The sequence below is a fragment of the Haematobia irritans genome, chromosome 2, assembly GCF_050003625.1.
Source record: "Haematobia irritans isolate KBUSLIRL chromosome 2, ASM5000362v1, whole genome shotgun sequence".
NCBI lineage: Eukaryota > Metazoa > Arthropoda > Insecta > Diptera > Muscidae > Haematobia > Haematobia irritans.
This window is the reverse complement of record NC_134398.1, coordinates 6,383,889-6,411,168: the sequence shown is the minus strand read 5'-3', so window position 1 is coordinate 6,411,168 and position 27,280 is coordinate 6,383,889. Positions and strand designations below refer to the sequence as shown.

At 32.2% G+C, this 27,280-nt stretch overlaps 1 protein-coding gene across 1 annotated transcript in view; it reads left to right on the top strand.

Moving 5' to 3' along the window:
• The window catches only part of numb (NUMB endocytic adaptor protein), a 90,547-nt gene that overhangs the window by 39,398 nt on the left and 23,869 nt on the right, over positions 1–27,280 (top strand). The gene's annotated exons all lie outside the window — the stretch shown is intronic.

Genomic DNA, 27,280 nt, shown 5'->3' with positions numbered 1-27,280 from the left:
AAATGCGCCCATCTTGAACTTCGTATAACATTAATGACATATTACATGCAAAGAAAATTTCATTAAAACTTAACCAACGAAAATTTTTCATTGATATAACGAAACATTTTGATTAATACAATGAAAATATTCGTTAATAGCACGAAACGTTATGTTGATTAACAGAAAATTCGTTATAATAACGAAAAATTTCGTTTTAATAACGAACTTTTTCTATCAGTGTACTATTATTTGTTTGTAAATACCTCAAAAGATATTTTTCTGCTCTCGATCGCACAATAATGGGATTTTGGTACATAGCATACCTTCCCTTGCTTAAGAGAGCATCCATTGTAACCTTGCTCTCTTACTCAAAAAATTTATCTGAAATCATATGAGTTCTCTTAGGTAAATACAAAAAATCTTATCTTAAGCTAAATATCTTATCTGATATCGTGCACATATGACAGTATTTTTATGAGTGCAAAAAGATTTATAATGAATTGCGTACACTTACTAACAACTACGGTAATAAATATTACAAATTTCAAAGAAACTAAAACCTAATGTACAATATGATTTCCCTAATGGTTTTATACCTGATTAACAAAGAACAATTAGATGAAACTCCAAAGAGATTATCTACTAAACTGTGAAAAGAGATAGAGAGAGAGAGCGTGAGAGCCAGGTAAACGTTTTTCTTTATTACCTGATTGTAGGAAAATTAGTAATTTTTGCTACGACCTTGCAAAAATTTTTAATTTCATTTGTTATTGAAAGTTGTTATTCAATTAAATAACTTTAATTCATTGCTTTAACTAATTTTGTTTACTTCATTTGATTGAAAAAAACTGCAAACGTTTCTTTTTACTGTCATTTAGATTTTTCTCTACTTCATGTTAGTAAGCAAACATTCTAAATGTGAGTTAAAATATCTAACACTCTCTCAGTTGGTCTCTTTACAATCTCTTCTTATCGTTGCGAATGCCGTTAAGTGGTATTGGGGAGAGTCAAGGTATAGCCGAATTGTGTGTTGGTAGCAGGGATGAGAAACCATAATTTTCACAAAAGGTACCAAAATTGGTACTTTAAGTAAAAGCGTGTCTATAATATTTGTTCTTCGAAGAAGATTTTTAAATTGCAAAAAAAAAAACAAGATAAAAAGATAAAAAATTATAATTGGAATAGTTTAATTGGCTATCATTGGCGCGGGATTGTCAAAAAATTTGAATAACATTCGTAAGCCAAGGAGTCCATTTAAGAATAACGACCTCTATTTTGAAACAAAAGAAGCGGTTAGTTATGGTTATATACTCAAGTGGTCGGTTCTTGTTTAACAGTAATTTCGTTGAGCTAAGTATAGAAAATCGGGAAGCACTCATTATCAGGACTATACAGCGGAATACCCATCAAATCGATGTTTTCAAAAATGCAGTTGTTTGAGGCGATGTGTGAGGGTTCACATTGTCGAGGTGAAGAGTGATCCCACTTCGGCGGTGGGTTTTTCTGACTTCTTGGAAGGTTGTGTACTACTCAGAATTGACTGATCTGTGTTGTTCTAGTGATGTGATTGCGACATGTCCTGTTTTACAGAAAAACATGTGATTATTTGCTTGGAAGTGCATGGTGCGCGAGAAACTTTTGTTTAATTTGGCTCATCTTGAAAACCCCATACAGTCGGCTGCTATTTACTTTCGGGCTCATATGCGTAAATACACGATTCATCACATTTCACGATATCATAGATGGGCACCGCTACCATAACAGGTTGGCTGATAAGTCCCCGGTCTGACACATAGATGGGATCGCTAGTATTAAATGCATATTATTTTTATATAGTACCAACCTTCAAATGATTCGTGTCAAAATTTGACGTCTGTAAGTCAATTAGTTTGTGAGATAGAGCGTCTTTTGTGAAGCAACTTTTGTTATTGTGAAAAAAATGGAAAAAAGGAATTTCGTGTTTTGATAAAATACTGTTTTCTGAAGGGAAAAAATACGGTGGAAGCAAACAATTGGCTTGATAATGAGTTTCAAGCATGGTGAAATGAGCACGGAGGACGGTGAACGCAGTGGACGCCCGAAAGAGGTGGTTACCGACGAAAACATCAAAAAAATCCACAAAATGATTTTGAATGACCGTAAAATGAAGTTGATCGAGATAGCAGAGGCCTTAAAGATATCAAAGGAACGTGTTGGTCATATCATTCATCAATATTTGGATATGCGGAAGCTCTGTGCAAAATGCGTGCCGCGCGAGTTCACATTTGACCAAAAATAACAACGTGTTGATGATTCTGAGCGGTTTTTGCAGCTGTTAACTCGTAATACACCCGAGTTTTTCCGTCGATATGTGACAATGGATGAAACATGGCTCCATCACTACACTCCTAAGTCCAATCGACAGTCGGCTGAGTAGACAACGACCGGTGAACCGTCTCCGAAGCGTGGAAAGACTCAAAAGTCCGCTGGCAAAGTAATGGCCTCTGTTTTTTGGGATGCGCATGGAATAATTTTTATCGATTATCTTGAGAAGGGAAAAACCATCAACAGTGACTATTATATGGCATTATTGGAGCGTTTGAAGGTCGAAATCGCTACAAAACGGCCCCATATGAAGAAGAAAAACGTGCCACAAGTCATTGAGAACGATGGCAAAAATTCATGAATTGGGCTTCGAATTGCTTCCCCACCCATTGTATTCACCAGATCTGGCCCCCAGCGACGTTTTCTTGTTTTCAGACCTCAAAAGGATGCTCGCAGGGAAAAAAATTGGCTGCAATCGCCGAAACTGAGGCCTATTTTGAGGCAAAATCGAAGGAGTACTACCAAAATGGTATCAAACAATTGGAAGGTGGTTATAATCGTTGTATCGCCCTTGAAGGGAACTATGTTGAATAATAAAAACGAATTTTGACAAAAAAATGTGTTTTTCTTTGTTAGACCGGGGACTTATCAGCCAACCTGTTATTTTTGAAGCATATGAGCGATTGATAAATTGTGTGGAATCCAACGCAACCAAAATTTTTTGACGGCCAACAAATTTTTCAATCTCACGATAGAGTGAATCTTGCAAAATTAGTTGGCGCTCAGCACTAATGATTTCGAAGCTCCGCGATTGTATTTTGAGAGCATTTCTTTCCATCAATCGACACCGATGTGGACCAATTTTTGCACAGTTATTATAGACCATATACTAACACTATGTACCAAATTTCAGTCGGATCGCATGAAATTTCCTTCTCTTAGAGGCTCCGAAAGCCAAATCGGGGGATCGGTTTATATGGGGGCTATATATAATTATGGACCGATGTGGACCAATTTTTGCATGGTTATTAGAGATCATATACTAACACCATGTACCAAATTTCAGCCGGATCGGATGAAATTTGCTGCTCTTAGAGGCTCCGCAAGCCAAATTGGGGGATCGGTTTATATGGGGGCTATACGTAAAAGTCCGATATGGCCCATTTGCGATACCATCCGACCTACATCAATAACAACTACTTGTGCCAAGTTTCAAGTCGATAGCTTGTTTCGTTCGGAAGTTAACGTGATTTCTACAGACGGACGGACATGCTTAGATCGACTCAGAATTTCACCACGACCCAGAATATATATACTTTATGGGGTCTTAAGTAATACAAACGGAATGACAAAGTTAATATACCCCCCATCCTATGGTGGAGGGTATAAAAAAAATAATGATTTCCGCCTTAGTGGATTTTTGGGTGATTTGTGCAACCCAGCTGGTTACAGAAAAGTTAAAAAATTAACGTGGAATTATGGACACCAAATATTCACGTTCGTGGATTTGACGTGAATAGTGGAATTGGTGATAAACTTACATTTTCTTTCATGGTTATTTCTGGATGCAAGTTGGAAGATTACAATCCCGAAATATAAAAGGCAACATTTCTCCATGTTATTGGGTCCCCTAGGTTAATTAGGTATTTAATAAACTTCATATTTATACTGTTAAGCTAAACTCACAACATAATGTACCCTACTCCAAAAGACGGCTGTTTAATTATCGCAAAAATTAAAAAAAAAAAATTGTTAAGTCAATTCAAAAATCGTGAAAAAGCTGGATCGATTTTCCAAACATTTTAAAAAGTTCATGTTTTGATGATTTCTAATATGGTACCAAATCCTACTGTATCTATCTTGAAAAAGTACCATTTCATTGGCATTTCCATCCCTGATTTATAGTATGCGAATGAGAAGTATCTTAAGCCTCAGTGTGTTATTTTTTTTTTTTCCTTTTTTTCGTTTTTTCCTTTAAACCTCAACAGCTGTCTCTGTGTTTCTGTATTTTTGAATTGAATGTAAACGGCCAAAGCAACAACGACTTGCTGCCTGTGTGCCTGTTTGCTGCTTCTATGCTAACACTCAACGATGACAGTACAGTAGAGTTATTTCAACCGCTGAAACGTACAGACTATATTGCTCGAGTCACAGAGCTCGTTTTAACCGAGAGGGTTTTAACTCGCAAACAAAGCGCCATAGTCGTCGCGTATAGGGAATCGCGTTTTATACGATTTTTTTCCGTCAGTTCTGTTCAATACAATTCGTTCGTTCGTTCTTGTTTTATGTCTTTGTAGTACAATAATCACAAATTAAGGTTTTATTGGTTGTAAGATGGGAGAAAAAAGTGCCATGAAATAGAAAATCAAAAAATGCCAAAAACCCATTTAAACTTCATGTAAATTAAAAAACAACGTAGAAGAGGGAGAGCGTGAAAAAAGTGACTACAGTTGTTTAATTAATTTAACGGTTACGATTTAAACTTCGTAAAATAACCAGTGATTAGTTCATCAATGGAAATAGAATAAAAAAAAATTAGCAAATAACATAAACAAACTCACGACCAAGTGAAGTGGCGATTTGTCTTTGCAATTCAGCCAAACAGAGGATTAAATGGAATTTACTTTTGTTGTTTTTGTTTTGTAAATGGCAAAACGAAAATCAAGTCAAAACAAAACTGGGAATTAAACCATACATAGCCAACGATTTCAATAACCATACTAAAGTCGTAGTATTAAGAGACTGTTTAAAAAACCGGAACAACAACAACAAATGAAAGTAGTAATCGGTGTATAAAGCTCAGCTATTCGCAGAACCCCTACTGCTGGTGCAAGTAAGCTAACCAGCTCACCATAGAATCATTGATCGATCCGGCTTATTAAACCACATTTCTATTTGGATATATGCATATGGTAAATTAAAATACTCTAAACTATAAAATATAATTATGATAAACGAATGAACGAATGATAAATATGGCAAAAATTTTGTTAAAAAAATCCAAATAAATTAAATTAGCTTAGATGACAAGTCAATAGGTCAATAAATATATATCGAAAATCAAAATGCTCATATATTATGCCACCAACGAATGTTCATGCTCATAATTAATGCATGTATGATGTTTTTTTCTCTTGTTTTTGTCAAATTTAATTTTATCTATGCGGTTTTAATTCTATTTAACAAAACACTCGTTTAAACTCACAAAACAACAACAACAAAAACCATTAATGCTAATAAAAGCCCAGGAAAAGCTAACACCACATCTTGTGTCATAGCTATGTGCGTTAGGATGTGCTCTCGTGATGCTGAATTCAAAGTTGGTTTTAAAAATATTTTACTAAATATAAAAAAAAGTGGAAACAAGTTTTGAAATTCATTGGAATTTCTTTGAATTCGATGACTACAAATATAACAACAATAACTTTGTGTTTATGTAGAGTTAAAAGAGTAAATTCCAAATTGCGAGGGTTGAGAGAAAAGTTTCTCGTACTCTCAACAGTGTTGCCAATTTAGAAGTTTTCATATTGTTATTACTATACTGTTTATAACCGTTATGCGAAACGATCGCATAACGGAAATGAGTGCAAGAGATAACAATTCAGTCAACGAAGAGGAAATGTTGTGATAAACACATACATAAATATGATAAACAATTCTTTATAAAATCATGGATAGCTCTTTATTGGGATACATGTTTATTGTACTCTCAAGTGTGTTGCCAATCCAAATGTTTGTTTTTGCAGAAATTTCAAACCATGCAATGAGTTAAAATGAGTTAGTAAAGACAGCTGATTTATTATACATTTTCTGTAAACATATTCGAAATTCCAGAGTATCTAAAGCTCTGTTCAGATCTCATAAAAAGCATCTGATTAACTAGGTTAGGATATCATTTTGTAAAATCAGATCACTTTTAAAACCAGGAATAGAACACAATTACGAGTAGCCAGAATGCAATGGTTGCTCCTTGTTTAACAGATTACCGGTTGGTATAGATTTTTTTTTAGGGCTATCGCAGTTCAAAAGGAAGTTGAAGAATCATTTGCTGGGTTATGTTAAGGTGTTTTTGTATTAATTAATAATTTGTAATGCGAATCAATTAATATAATAAATCAATTTTAAAATATTAAATAGTTTTAGGTTGCAAAAATGTTATTGTTATGTTTTTAATTGAAAATTGAAACAAATAATAAAAAAAAATTCCCTGAAAGTCGTCAGCTTAATTGATGATGATGAAAATAACAGAAAGTTTTTGCCATACTATAGAGGTCAAAAGGGATTAGCATATCCGCCATAGGTTTCAAAGGCGGATATGTTAATCCCTTTGCACACAAAGGGTCATGGGTTCAACCCTACACCCAGAGAAGGAATATGATCACCCCAAACATGTTTCAAGAGCATTATGTTACTTTTTCACAGGAAACATGTAGCATTTTTGTCGCGAAAATGTTCTTTTCTCGTCAAACATAACATGCTTGCCGAAATCAAATATAAAAAATTTTCGAGAGCATAACATGGTTGCGACAAACATGTTAAATGTTGTCCGTGAAAAAGTAACATGGTGCTCTTGAAACATGTTTGGAGTGATCATATTCCTTCTCTGCGTGTAGTTTCGACGAAACGCCAAAAGAATTCCAGCCGTGGATTAGGTTAGGTGGCAGCCCGATGTATTAGGCTCACTTAGACTATTCAGTCCAATGTGATACCACATTGGTAAACTTCTCTCTTATCACTGAGTGCTGCCCGATTCCATGTTAAGCTCAATGACAAGGGACCTCCTTTTTATAGCCGAGTCCGAACGGCGTTCCACATTGCGGTGAAACCACTTAGAGAAGCTTTGAAACCCTCAGAAATGTCACCAGCATTACTGAGGTGGGATAATCCACCGCTGAAAAACTTTTGGCTGTTCGGTCGAAGCAGGAATCGAACCCACGACCTTGTGTATGCAAGGCGGACATGCTAACCATTGCACCACGGTGGCTCCCCAGCCGTGGATTATCCCCTCTCAGGAATGCTGGCGACATTTTTCAGTGTTTCCAAGCTTCTCTAAATTGGTAAAAGTGGAACATCGCTATAAAAAGGAAGTCCCTTGTCATGGAGCTAAACATAGAATTGGGCAGCGCTCAAGAGAGAAGTTCAAGTATTTTAAAGCTTGTTAATGAAATCTGATTCATTACATTGAATGTTATGCTAAAATCTCGAAAAGTTCAAATTGAGTGTTATACAAAGCCTTCAAGAAAGATAACTAGTTATTCAGTTTCAATAGACCTTCTCTGGGATTAAACATGTCGTCATTTTAAGACTTATCGTGGATAAATATTAGCTCCAATTTAGCTATCTATCATTAATTTCAGATTTATGAGAAGATCTAATTTCCCCAATTTCAGATTGAACCTCGTATATTAGTTCTTTATTTCTGTATGTAGTTTTTTTTTCATATCCCACCTATCAAATTTAACCAAGCCGGCAGGCTACCTACCAACTTGGTTCCCCCCTCTGTCATGCTAAGGGAAAACTGCATTTAAATGTTATATTATTCCATGTTGAAGCTTTTTCTGGCTTTCGTTGGAATTCCATGGCAAGCGTAAAATCCCCAAAAGTAAAATAAAATGAATGGAAAATGAAAGCTATTTTAAATAATGTTGTATTGTTCACTGAAGTTCAATTTTGTCGTAAAAACATAAAAAAGACGAAAGAATTTGCCTACAGACTTGGTTTTTAGGTCATTCTCTTGAGTCACCTTGTTGTGTCTGTTTTCCCGTTGCTGCTTATATGGAAACCGGGGGAGGGCATTTATACGAAAATTGTCTATGTATATGGATATCGAACAGCAATCTCTATGGGTTTCTCAAAAATGGTCACTTATGTATTTAGTTTAATTAAATGCAAAAATAACCAAAGGTATTCATGTCATTATACTCCATTTACAGCGTTCTGTATACGTTTCGATTCAGTTTATTTTGCTTGGTTTTATTTTCGTTGATTTTTATCAATGGTTGTTTTCAGTTCGTTTAGCAGAACTTGTTAAAATGCTAAAATAACAAAGGAGAGACATATCTATGCAAATTATAAAAAGAGTTTTGGATTGGAATTTTTTTTGTAAATAAACTCTGGGGAATTTTGTAAACATAGTAAATTGCTAAAAAAATTTGAATTTCATAAATTAAAATCCATACATAAGCTAAGAAAAATAAGGTTAAAATTAAGTAAAAATTATTTCAAAAATAGAGCAACAGTTTAAAAAACATTTTAATATATTTGCCTGCTTTTTGGTTAACATTTGGTCCCACTGTACTATGGATTTTCTTCAGTTTTTGTATGTTGTCTATCTTCCATATGTTTTCCCCATTGCTCTTCTTTGGTCAACACCTTGTATTGATTATGTGTGTGCAACAACAACGCTGTAAGAGTTAATTGCAAAACTCATACATCCAATCGAATTGTCTATTTAGCGGCTCTGTACCATTAGTCGAAGCAACACCACCACATGTCAGAGCTTACCAAGCTTTAAAGATATTACTACTTGGAAACCTTGCAATTTTAAGTCAAAGTTCTCATTAACACACTTGGAATTTTTACATTACGTTGTTCTTCTTCTCCCCAGAGTTTTGTTTTTGTTGTTAACTTATTTTTGTTGTTGTTGTTCGTTTGCCGTTTTCTTCTTGTTGTTGCTGTGTCGTTGATGTTTCTTTAGCCATCTTTCAATGCAATTTGTGAGTGAGAACAAACAACTCAAACACATGGATTGACAGCCATTTCAAGATAGAGAGACAAACAGCCATCTACAATAGTAGATTACTTATTTCTTTTGTTGTTGTTGTTGTTTGAAAGGGGTCTTTATACTTGCTAACGTATCAATTCATGTTGTTGTTATTGTCATTTTGGTAGAGTAAAATTTTCATTGTATTTTAGTCATTAAGGCGAGCGGGAGGAGTAGAAAAACGAGAGAAAGAGTAGAGTCATGGCAAGGCCTTAGTTGTTGGTTGTAATAATAATGTGCAGCAAAAGCGAGTAGTAAAACAAGTGCAAGTTTATATGAGTAAACAAACAATCGGCAGTGATGACGATGATGACGACGAGTGTGATGACGCTACTTAACACAGGGTAATTAGAGATTTTTCTTTATTGACTATAACTCTATAAAGGCGTTGGATTTGATGAGCAAGACAGAAAGAGAGGTAACAAAAGAGCAATTTAGTATATTTTGACGTTTGTACTGGAACTTGGTGCATTATGGCAAAGATCAAATTGATATACCAAAAAATAAGACAGTATTCATAGGTTATATATCTAACGATTATTTTGCTAGCAAAAATTTCATAGGTTAAATTTTTCTGTGATAGATTGATTAAATTTTTCTGTGATAGAACCCCATGCCAAAAATGTATTATTGGTAAGTAAACTAAGTTTCGGCTAGAGATTTTTAACTTGGATGTTTTTCTCGTTTGGCGATATCAGAATATTTCTACAAAACAAGCGCAAAATTTTCCCCATAAAAAGACAGAAAAATATTTTTTGTATCAAAAATCACTGCGGGAAATATTGGAATGATTTTAGAATATGTAGAAATCCTTTTCCTGTCAGATTAAAAAACAGTTTTGTTAATATTTAGGTCATGAAATGATTTTATTCCAGGTAATAGGATTTAAAAGACCCATCCCAGCAAAAAATGCAGCACTATTTCAGCAGGATTGTAAGGGAGAGAGGCAGTAAAAATCAACCGAATCAACGCTGATTTTTGTGGGCGATGTCCCGATTAAGAGCAGCTTCTACATAGCGCTGATATAATTGCTCATTGATAGATAATCTTGAGTATAGCATTGTTGGCGTGAAGGAAAACAGCACTACCTTTCATGCATCTATACTGCATGAATTGGTTGCAATAACGTAAACGAATGATCATAAACTAGTTTGATTACCCGTTTACGTTATTGCCACCGAATCATGCAGTGTGGATGCACTGCCTACTTTATTGTATACCAAAAAGCACAACTAAACTCTTACTGATGAAGTATTTTTTGCTGGGATATCTAGAGGGAAGAAATCCAAATTGGCAACACTAGTTTTATGGCTATTTTTGGTAGCGGAAATTCTCTGAGGCCTCGTTATCAGTTGTTTACATGTTTATTACCGCACCCAGAGAAGGAATATGATCACCTCAAACACGTTTTAAGAGCAAAACGTTATTTTTGGGTGGTGACCATGTAACACGGGTTTCGCAACCATGTTATTATCTCGGAAATCACGTATCTGATTACGGCAAGCATGTTATATTTGACGAGAAAATAACATTTTAGTGACAAACATGTTACATGGTCACCATACAAAAATAACATTTTGCTCTTGAAACATGTTTGAGGTGATCATATTCCTTCTCTGCGTGCGGGTTACATAAAAAGGTTAATTTGATAAGTGTTGCCCACCATAACCGTAAAGTTTTATCACTTTCCCTTTTTTAGCTACTCCCAAAAACAGCTGATTTTAGCTGTTATCACTTCCTTAACAGACTTACCTAAATTGTGACGTGCGTTTATACTAAAATGTAAAATACATAATTTTATACCATTTTTACAATTTTTTATTGTATTTTAGCAGCATAATGCCATAGTTCAGGTGAGATACAGTGGCAGCCAGCTTTTTCAGGCTCACTTAGACTATTCAGTCCATTGTGATACCACAGTGGTGAAATTCTCTCTTAGCCCCGAATTCTGCCAAATTTCATGTTTAGCTCAATGACAAGGGACCTCCATAGAGTAGCTTTTGAAATACTTAGAAATGTCACCTGAGAGAAAATAAACCACTGCTGAAAAACTTTTTGGTGTTCGGTCAGAACTGGAATTGATTTTAGGATGTTTTGTATGCAAGGCGAGCATGTTAAGCATTGCACTAAGATGGCTCCCTATCATAGGTTTATCTTTCGTACTATATTTATGAAGCTGATATTAGAGAAATTTTCCCTTCTACATTTTGAAATAATTTTGGGCTTTACGTTAAAATCAAAAGTGGCGCCCAACGTGTACTAGAAGGTATAAAGATTTAGAAAGTGTGAAAATGATTAAATTAAATTAAATATAAAACATCTTTTCATTACAAACGAATACTTAAAGTTATTACTAATAACCACTCAATTAAAAATTCCCCTTGAAATCATAAACGATTTATGCATTAACCATTTTCATTTCAATCAAATATTTAAAATTTCACAGCTCTTATATTCTCATCTCATTAGATATTTAATTTTACTCCTACCATTAATTTTCATAATCATTACAAAATTTGGTAAGCAACCTCCCCCCGCCCATTTTAAAGGCCAACAAATGCGAAAGTTTCATCTCCCATTAACCCCACCTCGAGTAAATGAGGTTAAAACCACTAAAATTTGCCCTTTCCATTAACAAAAAGCCACATCTTGCACACATCACCAGCATAAACCTAACCTAGGCCACAAAATATTGCACTGGCAGAATCAGTCAGTCAGTCAGTTGTTGTTGCTGTTTCTGCTGCTGGCAGATTGCCACTTGTAAACGAACTTTTCCTAGCTATTACCATTGCCAGGCAGCATACAAAAACAAATCAACAAGTTAATGCCGCAAAAGACTGAACACTAAAACAATTTTATGTCAGCAATGCAGACCAAAATTTTGAAGTGGGCTAAGGCCTTTTTGTAGGAAGAGATTAGGCGCAGGCGCCAACCATGGGTATACACTTGGCAATTAAAAACATTTAAAGGCTTAAGTTTATACTAAAAACATTCTGCATTTGCAAAAGGATATACGGTAGTTTATCTTTTTTTTTTGGGTGGGGGATTGGATTTGTGAAAATCTTGTTACGTTGTTTGAAATATAATTTAAAATTGAATTTAATAATGGATTTTACTCAAACTAAAATAACTGCAAAGGTATCTGTAAGAAACCGGCTTGGATGTTACATTAGAGTTTATCTCAATGCTAGTTACATCAGGACCAGTTACCCTAGTAATAAAAAAAAATAGTGCAATTACCCAGTAAACAATGAAATGAAAAATATGTAATTCACATAGTGGAGGTTAAAATATTAAATTAGAAATATCCAATATTAAAAATTTGGCGCCCAACTCGTTAGTTTTAACCGACAATAGTAATGCTGTTTATAAATGAAGGCAGCTTGATTCCATTTGCATTTTTGTAATAAAGGACTTCCAGCAAGTTGGGACCACCCCCAAGGTATCATCTGATATCTTACTTTTGAAAACAGTTTTGCTTTTTTTTAGGTTTTTAATATGGGTGTGTTCAATGTGGCGCCCAACGTAGCTCATACTTAGAAATGTAGTAATAAGATATATGTGATCTCTAAGTTTTAACATTAAGCTTGTAGCCAGCTTCCTAAACAGGAAAAATTCAATTACAATAATTCTAAATGAAATGGCGCCCAACGCGTGATCTTATAGTTTACTTCAGAAAACAAAACTATTTTTTTATTTTATGCTGGGTTATATGCTGTCTCAACCACTTGCACTTGCATTAGAAACTCGTTATCATGAACAGAAGGATGGCATCAAGCCCATCATCAGACATTTAACTTTGTGTGCATGTTTTCTTTGTGGACAAACGAGAGCAAGCCAATGCTGCTGGCTCGTTCCAAACCAAAAACTGGATTTCAATAAAAAAAAATCACAGGCAAATGAAAACAAGGTATAGCCCAGGAGCTTTGCTACAACTAAATCCCAAACTTCGTAGTCATTATGGACAATGTTGAAACTCCTTTCTAGTGGAATAACGACTTGAAGCCTTATCCTCTTCATCAAATTCATGTTAAGAAGAAATGCATTCTTTTGCCTTCATTTAGCTTTCCGACATTATTATCCATCCTCGCCCCCCTCCTCTCTACTACTGGTGGTTGGCTACCTCAGCAACAGTTAAGAACAATGGTTTATATGTTGGCTGCCAGTTGCCAACCACGGAGCTGATTCGACTGGCCTCTAAAAGCAAATACGACAGACCAGTTGTTTAGTTTGCAGTGTCTGTTTTTATCACCGCATACGGCATTAAAACCTCCAATCCATAGAGTTTTCAGAAAACAGGTTTTCCTTGATTATTGGAAAAGGTTGAAGACAAAAGTAATGTAAAATAAAACGAAGTAGCAGATATTTTTATTCGATGTTTTTTTTCTCTCTTTTTATGAATTTTTTTGTTCTCATGTAAATATGTAAGTAATATACATATGTGGTGTTGATGAAATATTTATTATGAAAATTTAATGTATTTTTTAACTTTTTGTTATTTATATACAAAATTTCGAGGATTTCAATACATTTTGAGATCTCTGCTAGTCAAAATTCTTGATAAAATCCTAAAAACGAGACACATTTAGTGCGAGATATCATTTTAGATAATGTGATAATTGTCATTGATCTTAACATGGAATCGGGCAGCACCCAGTGATAAGAGAGAAGTTCACCAATGTGGTATCACAATGGACTGAATAGTCTAAGTGAGCCTGATACATCGGGCTGCCACCTAACCTAACCTAAGCTAATGTGAAGATCGAGGCTGATATTGGCTAATGGGATTGATTGTCATATCTCTTAAAATCTGATCTAGTGGATTATCATATATCTCATAGTATTTTTATGCTGGCATCGCGACTTATGTAGGGCGCCAATTTAAATGTTCTTTTTATGATGTTAGGAATGGATAAAATTTAAAATGATAATGAAATAACTCAAGGATACTGAAACTCAAAATACGTTATTGAGTCTTCACAGATATAGAATGTTGTTAAATAAATACTAAAGATGAAAAACTAACCACGTTGGGCGCCAGAAGATTCATTTTTTAAATACTATTCGCTTACATTTTAAAATGGCAACAAACTCACCTTTTTTTGTTAAGAAATACTAGAGAAAACCAATAGAGTAAAATATAAAATACAAAGTTTTTTATTTGATCGATATTCATAAAAAAACTCGCACTACTCCATTGCAAAAAATCTCAGTTGTTATGAACCACTATTAAACTAACTTTTCCCGCTTTTGATATTACAAATAAGTGGTGTTTTATAATACAAGGATATAAAAAATTTAATCTTTTTGTTATGTCCAACTTTCCTAGGAAACAAATATAGATTATACGTTGGGCGCCAAAAAATATTTTAATATGGATTAGGGACACAAATTGTGACTAAAACTTTCCGTTTTTGATATTGCTAATAGGTGTTTTCGTCCACTGTGGTTATTCGTAACATAGGGATATAGAAATTTTAAAATTAATAAAATACATATTGATTATATGGCCTTTGCACGTTGGGCGCCAGAAAATATTTTAATATAAATTTGGGATAAATTTTGTAACGTTGAACCCGGTTCATGTTCGAACTGGCGCATATTTGTATGTTAGGTCGACGTTTCTGATAATTTGTTGAATAATTTGTATTTTATCTTTAAGTGTAACTACCAGATTCGTAAGGTGGACAGGTGTCTTAAGTACTAAAGAACAACTAAAAATTATCTTTGAATTAATACCTATCTACCTCAGTGTTTTCTACCATATTTTCAGAATTTCTTTTCACAATAAATTTTGGTACATAATGATGTCTTACAATTACAAAAAAAATCTCTATCAAACGTAATTATAAAACAAAGTTACCAGGTCCTGTTATTCATAAAATTGTAAACAAATTAATATTCCTCCCCAGATTTGTTTCGCTTGACCTTCATTTTTTATATTTATTTTTTCTATTGGTGTAATTAGAAGAAATACAAAACAATCTAGAAAAGAGCATAAAACAAATGACTAAAGAAACGTGCTTGGATGTAATTGCAAATTATAATATTGTGGCACAAAGTCACCACATTTCCATTAGAATATCTTTGCTAAATAGGAATCCGAGAAACAAAAAATTCCAAATGTATAGCATATTTAGCTGGAAAATAATTATTAATAATTCATAGCATACTTTCAGGTTTAAAAAAATTGCAATTGTAGATACTGAACTTATTTCAATAACAATCTTGACATTGAAGTCAAGCATGTTATTGAAATTTTCTACCAACTAATAAAAATTTTATAAGTGAATACAAACCCACTTAAAAGTTGTAATTCACTTACAGAATTTGTGTTATTTTGTTACCATACAATGTAGAAAATTTCAATACTATACTTGACATTAAAACAAGTGTGCTTTTAGGTGCTCTCCTTACAATTTTAGTAATTGTAAGTAATTTATCAGCCAATGTGGGTGTTTATTAAAATTAGTTTTTATGTCATTAAGACTTCCGTTAGCTATCTGAATGCGTTAAATTTCAAAGTGTACTTTTAGGTATTCCATTGAATATGGCATACTATTAGGAGTTTTTCATTTTAGATCATCTTCTGGTTGAAAAATGTTATTATTTTTTTTTATAACAAAATATAACACAAAAAATTTAAAAGAACCCAGAAAAAAATTGGAAGTTCTTCCGAAGGCACAACTTTAAAAGCACTTCTAGAAGATGCATTCCCAATGATGTTCTTTATTTTAACTACCCAGGAAGTTCTTTTAATTCAATTTTTTATAACTTGGTTTTTTCATACTTTTAATGGGTAATTTTAAATTTTTTGGTTTCAAATAGGTTAAAAACAGAGTAAGAATTCCTAAAATGGTACAAATCATTTAAATTTTATCGAAAAAATTTTAAAGCCAATCTGAAAAAAATTTGAATTTTTGAAAATATTTGAGGTCAAACGTTTCCAACAAGCGTTAGAATCCATTAAAAATTATAAAAACTTATAAACATTATTTATTCAACAAAATATCACAAAATTTTTTTATTTACATCCAAAACATTGATTCGGATCACACCTAAAGAAGTGATGCAAATTCAGTGCAACGGCTGTTGAAATGGAGGACTTCCGTCCTATGACAAGCCCATGTTAAATTCATCACTTCTGCGTCAATTTTGCACCACTTCCGGATCCAAAAATAACATTTTCATTACTTTTTTGGCGACGCTTTTTTTGCTGGGAATTAAACTAACCCAATCCAAATGGATTTATTTTATATGTATATACAAAATTATGCTTTTAGGTGTTTCTTTAAATTTTAACAGCCAATGGGGGTTTGTAATAATAATTAATGTTAAGTTTTCCGTTAGCTTATTCAACATAAAAATAATAAACCAAATTATCTGATTGACTACAATTTCAAAGTGCATTTTTAAGCATTTAATGAAATATGGCATACTATTAGGCGTTTCCTCATTTTGGATTGATATTTATTATTATATTTATTCCTTTGGAGTATATTTCTAAAATCATCTTATTGTCGAAAATATTATTAAATTTCACAGGCATACATTTAAATATAAATAATAAATTTAATTGTAGTACTGAATTAATCTTCAAAGAGAATTTGTTTTCATTGACTTAAAATGTGGCATACCTTTAGGCATACTACTTATGATATTTTATGTATTTTGGTAATTCCAATTTAATGACAGCTTATATAGCACTTTAATTCACAAAATATGACATAGAAATTCTAAGCAAAATGTGAAAAATATTTTCCATAGATTTCTTTGACATTTATCATATGAAGAGAACATTATCTTTGACTTGAAAAGCTTTGTTTTCATTTCGGAAATTGATCTAATATGTTCATATCTTGGTAAAGAAAAAACAAAATAAAATCTTTTAATTAAATTGAAAAATTTTGAAATTGCCTTTCTAAATGTAAGTGTCTCAATGGTAACTCGGTGATGACAATACATGGTTCAGTTCAGAATTTTACTAATCAATTAAAATATTGCATACCTTTAGGCGTCATAATTATCGATAAACTTTCATCAGCAGATAGCTTGGATACACTAAAAAACCCAACCCATAGCAATGTTACCAATATTTATAACTTTATAAAAAAACCTGAATTTGCACTATAAAATATGAAGTAGAATTTTTTTGATATTATATTTTTATAACTCTTATTCATCAGTCAGATCTTAATTAAGCAGATAGCCTAAGTTGCTAGTTGCTTTTTTGTTATGTATTTATTATAATTTGTAATTATAATAAAGATTTAAATATTATCAATAAACTAAGTATGTCATTATTTATTTTTCAAAATAGGATACCGCTATAGAAAATTATTTGTGGGAATATTTTAATTTATATTAAAATAATCTTCAAAAATTTGCTACATTTCAAAATTTATTTTTCAATCCCATAATTTTAATCCCAGTACTTACCTTTTTGACTTTTTAAACATTTTTATTTTAGAAACGTCTTTTTTTGGTCACAAAAATTTAATTTCTTCAAATGTTAGGTAATTTATTTTTATGATACAAAATAATCTTATTTATTTAGAGTATCACCATTGGGGCGTATGTTTGTTGATTCTGCACATGCCTTCTTGCCACTATATGTCGCGTGTGTAATTTATCAAATTGCTGGTATATTTGATAGTTGTTATTTTGGGAGAATCATTATTTAATAACAGCTTATAGACTAGCAGAGTAAATACAGATAACGAGCTTTTTTGGCTATTCTCTACAACATTTTTAGTGGGGAATATGCAAAAAAAAAAAAGAAAACACCCACCCACCCAATCTCCTAGCCCGTTCATTCAAATAACAAGCCAAGCGAAAACGATATTTTTTGCGCTTGTTTGCCAAAATGTCAGACCAATCAAGTGACAGCTTTAAGTGGAAACTATCTAATTTAGAACAAATACAAAAAAAAAAACAACTGATAAATTGTCTGAATAGGAATGGAAATAATAAAGCCTCGAAAAAAAAAACGTTTACAGGAAAAGTAAATATAATTCGTTTTTTATTTTGTTTTATAACCAATTGCCCAAAATAATTTATATAAAGTAAATATTTTAGAAATACTTAAGCGGCACGTCTCCTCAAGATATTGTAGTCGTATAGCTTTTTTTAGACATTGATATATTGTTTATCTTTGTTATCATAGCATTTCCAAGAAGTTGAAAGATGATATTGTCTAAATTAAAATTTATCTTAGGAAAACATAATATTTATTTAAAAAGGAATTAAATATACTACAAATATTTAAATACAAAGAGGTAGAAGATAAAAAAAAAAACAAAACATAGTCAGCTGATTAAGAGTTTCTCTTTGTTTTTTTTTAATAATATATTAAAAATTAATAAGCCGATAACTAGAGTTGCTAATGTTTAATTTAGTTTATTTATTGTTATTATTAATTTAATATACATATTTTTCATAATTAAAAATTAATATAAAAAAATAGTTTCTATACCATCAAGTATAAAATCCAAGAAGCCATTAAAAATCTTTCTGATTAAAACCAAAAAATAAATAAAACAAAACAAAGCAAAAAAATAAATACAACCAAAAGAAGATTAAAATAAATAAAAATTAGGAAAATATATTTATTTAACAAGGAATTAAATATATGACAAATATTTAAATTAAAAGAGGTATAAGATAGCAAAAAAAAAAAAAAAACAAACATAGTCAGATGATTAAAAGTTTTTCTTTGTTTTTTTTTTTTTAATAATTTGCTTGTAATATATTAAAAATTAATAACACGAAAGCTATAGATGGTAATGCTTAATTTGTTTTTTTTTGTAATTTTTAATTATAATATACATATTTTTTATAATTCAAAATTAATAAAATAAACAGGTAAAATAAAATAAAAATAACTAATTTCTATACCATCCACTATAAAATTCAAGAAGCCATTAATAATCTTTCTTATTTATATTTTGATATTATAAGATAAAAAACAATAAAATATATACAAATTAGGAAAATTAGGAATAAATATATTTAAAAAGGAATTAAATATACTACAAATATTTAAATAAAAAGAGGGCTAAGATACCAACAAACAAAAAAAGTAAAAAAAACAATAGCTGATTAAAAGTTTCTCTTTTTTTAAATAATTCTTTTATTATTTTTTTTAATAATTTGCTTATAATATATTAAAAATTAATAAGGCGATAGGTATAGATGCTAACGCTTAATTTTTTTTTTGTATTGTAATTTTTAATTATAATATGCTTATTTTTTATAATTAAAAATTAATAAAATAAATAAGTAAAATATAATAAAAATAATTAATTTCTATACCATCCACTATAAAATTCAAGAAGCCATTAATAATCTTTCTTATATGATATTATAAGATAAACAAATAATAAAATATATAAAAATTAGGAAAATTAGGAATAAATATATTTAAAAAGGAATTAAATATACTACAAATATTTAAATAAAAAGAGGTATAAGATACAATAAAAGAAAAAAAGCAAACCATATCTGATTAAAAGTTTATCTTTTTTTTAAATAATTCTTTTCTTTTTTTTAATAATTTGCTTATAATATATTAAAAATTAATAAGCCGATATCTATAGTTGCTAATGCTTAATTTATTTAATTTATTGTAATTTTTAATTATAATATAAATTTTTTTATAATTAAAAATTTATAAAATAAAGTAAAATAAAATAAAAAACTTATTAATTTTTGTACCATTTTCTTTAAAATTCAAGAAGCCATTAATAAACATTCTGATTTATATTAATACAATATATAAATAAAAAATAAATAAAAACAAGTACATACAGCCGTAAGTTCGACCAGGACGAATCTTATGCACCCTCCACCATGGATTGCGTAGAAACTTCTACGAAAGACTGCCATCTACAATCGAATTACTTGGGTTGCGGCCGATGGCAAGGCATCTTAAAACTTCTTAACGTCATCTTCTAAACTGTAAGTTAGTCCGTGCGGGATATATAGTAGACAAAAGAAAGGTCGATTAAATACGTATATATTCAGTTCTTGACCGGTATATATAGGGAAGAAATAATTACGAACCGATATGAACTTTTGTGCGGTAATTATAGAACCAGAATTGAAATATGGGAGTCGCTTTATATGGGGCCTATATACAATTATGAACAGAAGTTTACCAAAAATGGCAGATTATATTATATTATATTATATTTTGACAAAATTTCCTAAAGACATAAAATGTTGACAAAATTTTCTATAGAAATAAAATTTTGACAAAATTTTCTAGAGAAATATACAATTTTGACAACATTTTGCATGGCATTAACATTTTGGTACATTATTTTTGGCTTGAGTGGCAATCGTGATTTTTCTGTGATTGGTTTATTTGGGGGCTATATATAATATAGATCGATACGGACCACTTTTGGCATGGTTGTTATCGGCCCTATATTAGCGAAATGTAACGAATTTCAAGCGTATCGGATGAATTTTGCTCCTTCAAGAGGCTCCGGAGGTCAAATCTGGGAATCGGTTCATATGGGGGCTATATATAATTATGAACCGATATGGACCAATTTTTGCATGGTTGTTAGAGACCATATACTAACACCACGTACCAAATTTCAACCGAATCGGATGAAATTTGCTTCTCTTAGAGGCTCCGCAAGCCAAATCTGGGGATCGGTTGATATGGGGCTATATATAATTATGGACCGATGTGGACCAATTTTTCCATGGTTGTTAGAGACCATATAGCAACACCATGTACCAAATTTCAGCCAGATTGAATGAAATGTGTTTCTCTTAGAGGCTCAGCAAGCCAAATCTGGCGATCTGTTTATATGGGGGCTCTATATAATTATGGACCGATGTGAACCAATTTTTGCTTGGTTGTTAGAGACCATATACCAACACCATGTACCAAATTTCTGTCAGATCGGATGAAATTTGCTTCTCTTATACATATACAAGCCAAATCTTGTGGTCCATTTATATGGGGGCTATACGTAACAGTGATCTAATACGGCCCATTTGCAATATCATCCGACCTACATCAATAACAACTACTTGTACCAAGTTTCAAGTCGATAGCTTGTTTCGTTCGGAGGTTAAAGTGATTTCAACAGACGGACGGACGGACGGACATTCTTAGGTCGACTCAGAATTTCACCACGACCCAGAATATGTATACTTTATGGGGTCAGAGAGCAATATTTCGATGTGTTACAAACGGAATAACAAAGTTAATATACCCCCATCTTATGGTGGAGGGTATAATTAGGAATATATATTTATTTAAGAAGGTATCAAAATCAGCTGATTAAGAGGTACTCTTTGTTTTTTTAATAATTTATTATTGTTAACGTTTAATTTGTTTTATTTATTGTAATTTTTAATTATAATAAAATAAAAAATAATTTCTATACCATCAACTATAAAATCCAAGAAGCCCTTTAAAAACCTTTCTGCTTTATATTTTGATTAAAGTCTCTCTAATTCTGATCCACGTGTCCTAAACAAATTGTTAAAAATAAACCACAAATTCTATGCAAACTATTCTCTTCCTTACTATGATTTTTTTTGTGTTCCTTACAAATCATTCGGTGATGTCCCATTGAAGATTGCCCCGGTAATTGTCTGAGGAAAAAGACATCTGCTCTTGTAAATGGAACATATGCTTCGCCTTAAGACCAATAACACGTACCATACAAAAGGAATCCAAAAAAGTGGGATTCAGTTTTCTTTTATTTTCTTCTGAATTTCTTTCTGTGGTTATTTTGTTATTCTTAAAGTATGATTATACTCTGTCTTCTCTTTCTCCCTTTCTCTCTCTCCATCTCTCTGGCAGTCTCTATGTCTTTTGTCACTATAGATACATACATAGATAACAATATCCTCAAATCCGGTAGATACCTACATACAATGCTAGGTGTTTATGGGAATGTATGTGAATACATGTGATCCATTGACTGGTCCTATGAATATCCTGTCTGGTCTACCTGAAGGAGTTTCCTTTACAAAACCAAATTGTCGTTTGATGCACATGTAGGGAAAAAAGTCAATAACTTCAAGGAAACGATTTGAATTGAGAAGAAACCGTAAGAAGAGACCCTCTCACTCCTGGTGAGAGGATATAAGAAGCAGCTAAATACCAATACAATGTCACACATTTATTGAGGCGTATATCCCATTTAGGGTTGTCGTTTTGTAAAGGATTTTAGGGGATTCAATGTTTAAAGATTTAGGGTGCCGGTATGATTTTAAAATGGGACAATGTTACGATGTGTTAAATAATAAATATAATTTTAAAGCGTTTTAACTTAATACAATTTATGTAAAATTATAACAATATGGTTTATTTATTTATTGAAAAATTTAAAACCATAAAAATTATGATATTAAATAAGGGAAGTACTAACAACAAAGGTTTTCGACCTATTTGGTTTTTTATTATAATTTAATAAAAATTAATTTAATAAAATATAATATTAAAATTTTAATTAAAATTAAAAACTAAAAAAAATTAAATAAAAATATTTACTTTAATTGAATTAAAGCGAATAGGTTAAATTCAAAATTTTCACTCATTTTTACCCTTTTTTCATACCGAATTTGGTATTTCCTTCACCTGCGGCGCGATTATAAAAAATCTTACAATTTCGGTTTCATTCAAAATTGAATGTAAAACACCTTCGGTATCCTTAATCCCGGAATTTCTTCCATTACATCCCTTATATTAAAATACAGCTAACTAACCAGCATATTATTCTTATTATTATGTGTGTGTCTGTGTGTGAGCAGGAACATCATGAAACCCATAAAATATTTCTTAGTGTATAGATCCTCATTGCTGCAGGAATAACAATACAAAGGAAACATCTGTCATCCAAGTATACTTGAACACAATACACTCTGGAGAAATAAACAGCCAGCCGGTGTGTTTACATGCCTACCTCATAACTAAAACAGCGCATGCCTAAATGGCTTCTTTTGATATTTTTGTCTAAATAATAGATTTTTTCCTTACACAGAAGAAGAATAGGATCTTACTTTGTGTTAGACATTATTCATTATTGGAAATTTTCAATACAGTTGTGCCGTAATCTTAGGCCCGTGAACGAGTTAATATCTTTTGTGGTATCTTACATAGAAATTATTGGTCAATAAATCATGACAAAAAAATATGGATTTCTATGATGGTATACTTGTCTAAGCAAAAGCTCCATGAAATGACTGTAAAAGCTAAAAGCAAACATGCCAGAATGAAAGAATTTCAATAATACCAGTAAACTGAACTATCATCATAAGACAGAGACTGATGGTAGTAGTCGTAATACCAAGAAATATTCTTGGTAACGCATATTGACTAATTATGTATGCATTCCACAGAAAACTATTAAGCAACAGGTTATTAAGAAACGTTTCTGGTGGGTTGGGTCTTGTCTGTCCCTCTGCGTCTCTTTCTCCGGTGATTAAACAATCAATGACGCAGGTTGTAAATATTTTTATACTGAAATTCTGAATATTCTATAGAGGCAATAACTTTCTCCACCATAGTTTCGTGTTGACCATAGATTATATCACTAAATTTTTAGAAGACTTTTTAGAGATTGGAAAAAATGTTTAATGTAAATGTTCAGGTTTTTTGTTGTTTTATGAGGTTTCTAAAAAATTGTATGTTAATATGCAAAAGAAAATAAAAATGCTTTCAAAATTGTTATTAAATTTAAAAACATTATTTATTTGCAATAAAATTACCATTCACATTTGGCGCCCAACAAGTGAGCTTTAGTATTTAAGGTGGTGTAAGATTTCTCATGATATTGATTTTTACGCGAAAATAAAAATCTTTTCTTATTTTTCTGTCATATGTTGGAATGTGGTTTTGCTTTTATCTATTCGTTAAATGATTGCCTTTAAATATTTAATTGTTTTTTCATTTCATTTCCTTTATATCAGTCTAGGGATATATAAAAATCCTTACAGACTATGGCTTACATCTAAAAATATATTAAATCTAATTTCATTAGAAAATTATGCAATGGAAAAATCTAAATCTGTACACCCAGAGAAGGAATATGATCACCTCAAACATGTTTTAAGTGCAAAATGTTATTTTTGGATGGTGACCATGTAACATGGTTTTCGCAACCATGTTTTTTCTCGGAAATCATTTAGCTGATTTCGGCAAGCAGTTTATATTTGAAGTGAAAATAACATTTTAGTGACAAACATGTTACATGGTCACCATACAAAAATAAAATTTTTCTCTTGAAACATGTTTGAGGGGATCATATTCCTTCTCTGCATGGACTAGAAATTCGATTGTATTTCAAATTAAATTATTTTTACATTTGGCGCCCAACGTTGTAAGTACATTGACACCCAATAGAGATTGGCGCCCAACTTTGTGGGCGAAAAATTATGTATAAAATAAATAAAAATGAGTCATTGAAAAGGCCAATATGCTACCAATTTTATGTTGCTATCATTTCTTAACGGCTCGTCTGACATCTGATAGATTTATTCCAGTAACAGTTCATTTCATTGTTTGCAAGCATAGAAAAACAGTTTGATGCCATAGACAAATCGTTCGGCTGAATACCATGGGCAATAACACTCAGCACCATCGCTTTAAGCACATGCTAACCCACCGAGAGCCACCGTGGTGCAATGGTTAGCATGCCCGCCTTGCATACACAAGGTCGTGGGTTCGATTCCTGCTTCGACCGAACACCAAAAAGTTTTTCAGCGGTGGATTATCCCACCTCAGTAATGCTGGTGACATTTCTGAGAGTTTCAAAACTTCTCTAAGTGGTTTCACTGCCAAGTGGAACTCCGTTCGGACTCGGCTATAAAAAGAAGGTCCCTTGTCATTGAGCTTAACATGGAATAGGGCAGCACTCAGTAATAAGAGAGAAATTCACCAATGTGGTATCACAATGGACTGAATAGTCTAAGTGAGCCTGATACATCGGGCTGCCACTTAACCTAATCTAACCTAACCCAGAATGGCTTAAAAAGAGGATCCTCGTTCCATATCTATTGTACAATGACCAATAAAATCTTCGGATATTAATCCGTCGGCCTATGCGCCTGGGGCATTTTCGATAGTAAAGTTGACACTAAAAAAAGTGTTGATCATTTCAAGATGGCGCTTCACCAGGAATAAGCTAAAATGCCTCAGAGCCACTTTCATGCAGTGTGTGATGGCTTTGTGAATATAAAAAAAACTTTTCACAGTCGTAATTTCTATATGCTTTCCTTATTAGAAACTACAAATTTAGCCATCCTCGAAGCCATATCTACACTGAAGTCTTTGTCCATAAATGTTGAATAATAATTAACCGGTAATGGGTTTCCTAGAACAGGTTGGGTGTCAGAGATCCTTTATATAAAGTGGCGCCCAATTAGTGAGCTAAATATTGGTTGCTAATTCAACCTATTGGCCCCTTATATGTATTGTGATGATCAATTGGTGAAGAGAATATTTTTTGCTAATTAAATTAGAACACCTTCCACGTATATTTAGGCGTGGTCTTTGTCCATAAATCCCGAATAATAATTAACAGGTAATGGGTTTCATAGAGCAGATTGGGTGTCAGAGATCCTTTATATAAAGTGGCGCCCAATTAGTGAGCTAAATATTGGTTGCTAATTCAATCAACTATTAGGTACTAATATAATTTTTTAAAGCCCTATTGGCGCCTTATATATTGTGTATTGTGATGATCAATTGGTGAAGAGAATATTTTTTGCTAATTAAATTAGAACACCTTCCACTTATATTTAGGCGTGGTCTTTGTCCATAAATCCCGAATAATAATTAACAGGTAATGGGTTTCCTAGTGCAGATGGGGTGTCAGAGATCCTTTATATAAAGTGGCGCCCAATTGTGAGTTAAATATTGGTTGCTAATTCAACCTATTGGCCCCTTATGTGTATTGTGATGATCAATTGGTGAAGAGAATATTTTTTGCTAATTAAAGTAGAACATCTTTCACATATATTTAGACGTGATCTTTGTCCAAAAATCTCGAATAATAATTAATCGGTAATGGGTGTAGATTGGAACCACAGATTCTTCATATAGTGGCGCCCAATTAGTGAGCTATATATTGGTTGCTAATTCAACCAGCTATTCGATACTAAAATCAGTTTTGTTAGATCCTATTGTATAGAGACGCCCAAATGGTGAACGAAATATATTTTTTTTTTGCTACTTAAACCAAAAAAGTGCTCCACGTTGGGCGCCACTTATGTCCAAAAAGATATAAATTTTGAAGTGAATATGCAAAAAAATTAAACTTTTTCTTTTCTATATGGAAAAGATTAGGATATTTCCATATGTCCCAAACATTATCCTTCAATTGGTCAATACTGCAACATCTGTTTAAAATTTCCCAGGTGTGGATTTTGTCCTGAATCCTCTTTGGAATCCCCTAAATCATATGGAAATTTTCTCACCTCTTAGGATGAGTAAAGAACGATAAGGCAGAGTGCAATGCCATAATTATGTATTTAATTCAGAATAATAATGAAATTGTGTTACATTGGTAAAAACCTTATGCACCCAACCGAAAGGAAAGGACAATGAAACTGTTCATGCAGTTATTCGAAAGCCATCATCATCATCATCAACACCACCACCCAAAATAAAATATGAATAACTCTGAATTGTTATTATAAAAATTCATGGAGTTACTAGGTCCGTCCGTTTGTTAGCCCATTTGTCCGTCTGGTGAGTAGTCACCCTCTTGTCTGTTGCAACATTGGGTCCAAATACCAAATAGCTATAGTATTAAGGGTGTCCTTTGAGCATGGTTTGTGTTTGTTTTTTTTTTTTCTAAAGTCTACTCATTATTAAAGCGTGTGAATTTCCCAAAGACTTGAGAAGAAAATTCAATTTGTCGCCTAGTACCCTAAAAAAAAAATTATGTCTGTTCTTGAATTCTTTAGAAAAAGATGTTCTCTGCTATTGGCTGTGATGTGAAAGGATTTGTGCCAAGGATTTCGTTTTCGTTTTTTGTTTTTGAAATGGGAATGAACCAAAGAATAAGAAGCATATAAAGTCCATAACAATATGCATAAATGAAAGAGATTTGAAGGCAACCTATTTCTACTAACCCTTATTGCGTAAATGTTTGAATGTGCAGCATCACGACGCTATAGAATTTTGCCATCTCCTAAGGGGTTCCTTGACATGGAATGGAATGCCATTTTTTTTTAGTTTTCTTTTTTTATGAT